Consider the following 6707-nt stretch of genomic DNA (forward strand, 5'->3'; position numbering starts at 1 on the left):
GGGCAATGTGGAGATGGTGTGCGTGTGATAGAGACATAGAGAGGTGTGAGTGTGCAAATGATCATGCATGAGTGATACATATACAGATGCCGATACGTTGTGTATACATGAGAGAACGGTCTTCTATTTTACTTGTGTGTGTGTGAAAGAGAGAGAGAGAGAGAGAGAGAGAGAGAGAGAGGAGCATCCGTAACACAACAACCATCTCTATCGATTTGTCCGTCCCTCGCACAATTGCATGTAACACGTGCATCAACACGCACATTTTTACACCCTCACCCGGCCCCTGCCCACCTCAAGGCCCGCACATCGCTCTCTATTTCGCACGCACAATCTCTTCATGAATACCCTATTTAGAATGTAGCTTTCCGTCACATACACACACATTTCTCTCCTTAGGTTTTTTTCTCTCAATATCTGACACACACACACACACACACACACAAACACACACACACACACACAGAAAACACACACCCCCTCCCCCGAGCACACAATTCATCCCCATCCATGGTTATATGGCGACCACTCTCGCTTGTGCTTCTCTGCACCCCAGCGTGCACAACACCTCAATCTTCAAAGAGGGCATCGAGGAGATCGAAGACGGCGAGCACACTGTGCTAGAGAATGTGGGTCCATTTGGAAGAAGGATGATGTGACGGCGGCTGGCTAACTCCTCCCCCCACCCTCTCTCTCGCACAAAATTACCAATCCCTCTCTCCCCCGCACAAAATTATCAATCCCTCAACCCACGAGATCCTCCCCCTCTCGTCCATGTTTTTCAGCTCTCTCAACAAACCTATTGTCTCTTCTCCTTCCACGTGTACAGAATCTGGATGCACACGCATCTCACATATATTACATGTCTCCATCTTTCTCACAAACCTAACTTCTTCCTCTCTCTTTCTCTCTCTATCTCTCTCTGTCTCGTTAGGTTTGTCTCCTACTCTCTCGTCCACATACATACAATCTTTCCCGCTCTATTTGCTCCATCTTCGCAAGCTCTCTCTGCACGTTTCATTCACACATTGGGATATGTTCAAAATGTTGCTTTTATAATGGCTGATGTAGAGTTATGGTTGGTTTTGTTGCATCCTACAAAGTAATAACTATGAAATGTATTTAGATTCTCATTTGACTGGGATTATGTGAGTTTGAGCATGTTGTGAAGTAGAGTAGACCTCGTATACATCTTAGAATTCGACAATGATTGTAACTATTGAATTGTATAGACCATTACATTCGAAGTCAGTAGCCTAATATATTTATTTCACAATTTCAACAAATGATTAATTCACTACAAAAGAAGAAAACAAATGTGTAGTCCCTCCATTTTTATTTTAGTCCGCGTATTAGCATTGGTCAAAGTCAAGTTTTGTAAACTCTCAGAAAGTTTATAACAAAATATATTAACATATAAAATAACAAATAAATACCATTAGATTCATTATTGAATGTACTTTCACATCATACATATTTGTTATGGTAAATGTTTATATTTTTCTATAAACTTGGTCAAACTTGAGGAAGTTTGACTTCGGTCAAAACTAATATGCAGAGTTTACTAGTACTACTCTCTAGTTGCTTAGTCGAATCACCCAACACGCCACACGGGGAGTTTAGTGTCACAAAATTTTGAGGTCGGCGGGAAAATCTCCCACGACCCTGATTTGAGCAGTGGGAAGTTACCATCATAGCCTTCGGAACAGGCTTACGGATGACGCTTGGTAGGGGGCTGTTTTCGTAACTTCGGGTTCACCCTACCCAGCCAACCCCACCCCGACACCGAGAGTAGTACACCTGAATACTTTCCATTTTCTATCCCCACCCGCAAAATAGACTTCTACATGGCACCGCGGCCTTCGTGCTCCTCCCCTTCTACATCGGCGCACTCGTCCATCGCAGTGCATCTGCCTCATCGACGACCTCGTACGCCTCACTGGAGCCGGTCCACCGTCATCGTCGTCGTACACGGAGCCTCTTCCCCGGCACCGTCTTCCACGGTCTCGAATCTGCTTCCCAGAAGCTGACGCCAAGCGCAGAAGCACCACCATCGTGGACAATGAACTGACTCCCATTGCCAACCATGACTCACAGAAGCCGCCGCGACCATCGTTCTCCTCCTCGATTGGTAATGTGTGTATTGATTCACTTAGTAGTACATGTGCAGTTCCAATTTTGTTCATACCTACCCTTCAAATTTCCTGGGTTATTGTTCCCGTAAAAGTAATTGGTTATAGCCTCCATTGTCCAAAAGAATATCAGCTTGTAATTGTGCGTCGCTCCTGTATCGAGCTGTGCTTGAGGTTTTTTCATCTGCAACCAGTAGTGTGGCAAATGATGGAAAGTTTTTTAGAACTAGCAAGATGCCCATGTGTTGCACGCATCAAGATGCATTTGTATGAGTAGTTTATCTTGTGGGAGAAAAGGATGAACGAGGGAAGGCCTTATTTGCAAATTTGGAGAGGGGTGTGGGTATCTTTTTGTAAAATTGCCATTGTTTCCTTCCTATCTGTCAGATATAAATCGGACGGCCTATATTGCAGGATGGCAGGCACACCATCATCACCAACTCTGTTTTTTCGTAAGAGTAGAGAAAAAAGTAGAGAGCAGAGATAAATATAAAATAAATATAACAATAGAGGAGAGGGTAGAGATAGCAGAGACGTTGGGAAAGGATCGCACGCGCGGAAAAAGCGGTCGAGCTTGCGCTAGTTTTGGCGCGCGGCGTCCGGTGCACTTTATAAAATCCAACGCCCTCCCACCACTCTCTCCCCGCTTTGTGACTCGCCACCGCTCTTTCTTGCCTCGTCGCTGCCGCGCCACCATGCCACCGCGTCGCCAGGAAACTTGGGGATACCGCGGCATCTGCGCGCGCCCCTCCGGCGGCTTCTCCGTCGAGATCCGATTCCACGGGTTGCGCCTCGGCCTCACCAATTTCGACACCGCCAATGAGGCCACCCACGCAAACGACGCGGTGGCATTGCGCCTCCGGTGGCCTCATAGAACATTGAACTTCCCCAACATGCCAACGTGGGAGCGGGCGCAGGAGCTCGCACCTCTGCCATAGCTTATCACCGACAAGGATCATCGCGACAACCAGAGGCGGGAGCACCGTCTCGGCATCACTGAGATGGACGAGGAAGCCATGGCGCTGTGGCGCCAACGCTTCCCGCAGGACATCATCAACGAGCGCGAGTTCTACGCGCAAAGGAGGGCGGAGCGAGCCGCCTATCGCGAGGACAAGCGTAGGCGACAAGCGGACGCTCAATTCAACATGAGGCTAGGAGGAGCGTTGCCCTGGGAATCAGACGATGATCGGTATCTTCACGCCTACAGTAAGACGTCGGAGGAGGACATCACCGAGGAGGAGTCGGACGACGAGGAGTAGTTGAATTATCTATTTTTCTATCTATCTATGCTGAGAACTATCCTCTACTCTCTAGTCTCTACTCTCTATCTCTACTTCTCGATCTCAGCACTGTAAACGCTTTTTTAAAGCGTCGTGCATTGCGATTCTATTGGAGATGCTCTAACATGGCAGACGAGTGCTTTAATGTTGCCCACAAGTTTTACTAGTAGTATATTTTTCTTGCCATGTTGAGATTTTAAAACCACGAGTGCGAACATGCAGAGGAGCAATGAAGACCAAACATGGGATATTGGGGACATCTTCAAGGAGCGTAGCAAGTTAAAGAGGAGCTGCACCGAACCTGTAAAACGAGCTTTGGTAAGTAACACCCTTTCAATTACTTTCATTTAGCCTCGTGTTCTTCGATGTGTATATATTGTAGTTTCTGTTTCTCTTAAGCCTCATGTTCTTTGATGTGTAATAAGAAGAGTCTTAATCGTCCTAATGCTTTTGTTTTTATCTTGATGTAGGAAGTGGGTGTTCTCACCTTGTAGTCTGTTTATATATTTTTTCCTTTTTAATTCACTTCTCCGAGTTCTGTTTATCTGGCTTCTACTAAATGGATCTGGGTTGCTATGAGTATTGATCTAAAAAGAAGTAACTTCATGTTAGGATGTAGTTCCTACGAGGAGGGAAGTATGGTCAACCTCGAGATCATGTTTTCAAAATGAGGTTGGATTACACACAAGGTGCCAGTTCCCTAATGATGCTGGATTAGACACAAGGTGCAAATTCCCAGATGATGTTGGATGACACAGAAGCCAGGTGGAGTCGTCAGCTGTTCGTGTCCTCATGGCTGTAGTAAAGGATGAAAGAAAGCGTGCAGCAGTCCTTGAGAATGTAGCTGAGTTCTTAAAGAAGCGAAAAGAGCAATCAGATGCTCTCTTCACCCAAGCCAAAGAAGAGATGGAAGAAGCCAGAAATAAGCTAGCAGAGGCAGAGCAGGCTAGGCGTCTCCTGCTATCTAAAACTGTTGTCAATACAAAATTTCCTTCATAATAGCTAGGTTCAAATGTTTATCCAGTCAGCATGCGTGTTGTGATGTTTGTGCATCTACTGATGTGGCACAAAATATTCTTTTGGGTCATGTAATAACAGCAATTACTTCCCAAATAATAACAGACGAAGCATTGGACATGGTATAGTTCACGCGCAAGCCCGACATTCCAAGTTCAACTTTCACATCAAACTCATGTTCACAGATATCTGCACATTCATACATAATGTCCACAACCATGATTCACTACAAAGCCAAAAAAATATGAGGAGAGTTATAAATAAAAAAACCTCTAGTTCCTGCTACCAGTGCGAGCACAACAAGTCAAGACCATGTGTAATCAATTATATTTTGGTCATTTTTGTGTTCTAAAATTTCGGCCGGCTCGCGGAAGGACGTATTGCCGGCACACGTGTGGATTCAATGAAGGCAGGCGGGGCAGTCTGAAGCCGGTTGCATGCTGCAAGGAGGCGTGTTCAGCCGGGCCTGGAGCAAGTGGGGCCCTCTTGGCCGGCGCGCCGGTTCAATGCCTGCGCTATGAGAGGTCGCGTCCGTATCAGAGCAATCACTCCCTCCAGTCCTTTTTTGTTTGGGTACAACAAAATATCATTTTCCATTCACATTTTACAAGTAAAATTCATGGACAAACTTTGACCCAAAATACGATGGGGACTAGTAAACCAGAACGGAGCTAGTAGTTTTTTTAATCAAAGAAGGGTTTCCCCCCTTCCGATTTTCATTACTAAAAACCAACATCTAAATCGAAACCATAGTATTTGCCCTAGAACTACCAGGTTCAACATATCACAACATAAACCCATACAACCATACGCCAAGGAGGTATGTAGTATTATGAATTCCATTTTCGCTCCATACCAATCGTTCTAAAAACTACTTAGTACTTATAACATGCCATTGAAAATCGGAACTCTTAACCTCACTAAAAATGATATTTTAAACGTGGCTACTCGATTTGTGGCAACTCGCGAGCCACCGCCTCCAAGTCGTTCACATGTGGTCCCGATCATCAACCCTTGCGGATCAAATTATCACGCGAGCTAACTATTCCTACAAAGGTGCACTCCACCACGTACCCGGTACCCGCAAATGTAGCAATCGTGCACCTAGGGTTTTAGGGTTTATTTGTTAATGTTGCCTTTACGTAACACTCATGTGTGTGAGACAGCGAGAGACCGACTGCGTGCATGTGTCTCTTCTCTTCGTATATGTACTCCACCGTTTGTCTGTTGTCCAAAAAATTATAATAACTACTAGCAATGTGCCAATGCGTTGCCACACGATCAAAGTAGATTAATACATATTCACCGATTTGATAGAAAAAAAGTCTAGTTTTGAAATACGTATATCACTAAAAATATGTTATGTTTCACTCAAAATATATTCCTTTGGCGGTTTTTATGAGATAAGGGAGGAATGTTGTTGGTTTCAAGATTCGAGAAGTGGTATATGTCTAATTTCTACTCTTACTAGCAAGATGCATGTACGTTGCACGGAACATCAAGATCTTGTGGGAGAAAAGGATGAACGAGGGAAGGCGTTATCTGCAAATATGGAGAGGGGTGCGGGTAAATTGCCATAGGTTCCTTCCTATCCGTCAGATATAAATCGGACGGCCTATATTGCAGGATGGCAAGCCCACAATCATCACCAACTCTGTTTTTTATCCCTACTCTTATAAAAAAGCATAGGAAGGAAAAAAAGCATAGTTGGTGATGATCGTGTGCTTGCCATCCTGCAATATAGCCCGTCCGATCTATATCTGATGGATAGGAAGGAAACTATGGCAATTTTGCAAAAAGATACCCACACCCATCTCCACATTTGCAAATAAGGCCTTCCCGTGTTCATCCTTTTCTCCCACAAGATAAACTACTCATAAAAATGCATCTTGATGTTCCTTGCAACGCATGGGCATCTTGCTAGTTGTTGCAAAAAGCCCATGTGTGTGAGAGAGAGGGAGGGAGAGAGGAGGAGGACGGAGTGCATGTGTGACAAAGACACAAAGAGTGTGTGTGAGAGAGGTATCAGCTTAAAATGAGGTGATAGTGTGTGTGTGTCTGTGCACGACCGAGAGGGCATCTCTCAAGAAGGGAAGAAAAATCTATATAGATACAAGGAGCGAGAGAGAGAGAGATGTATGTGATAGTGGAAGCACGAGTGTGCGGGTGTATAAACCTATCTAGAGGCTAGTCGATAAATATTTGTGAGAGAAATACGAGTTGGGGGTGCGAAAGCAAGAGTTTTGTGTGAGAGAGAGAGAGACGGTAGTCGGGAAGG

The sequence above is a fragment of the Triticum aestivum genome, chromosome 6B, assembly GCF_018294505.1.
Source record: "Triticum aestivum cultivar Chinese Spring chromosome 6B, IWGSC CS RefSeq v2.1, whole genome shotgun sequence".
Taxonomy (NCBI): Eukaryota; Viridiplantae; Streptophyta; class Magnoliopsida; order Poales; family Poaceae; genus Triticum; species Triticum aestivum.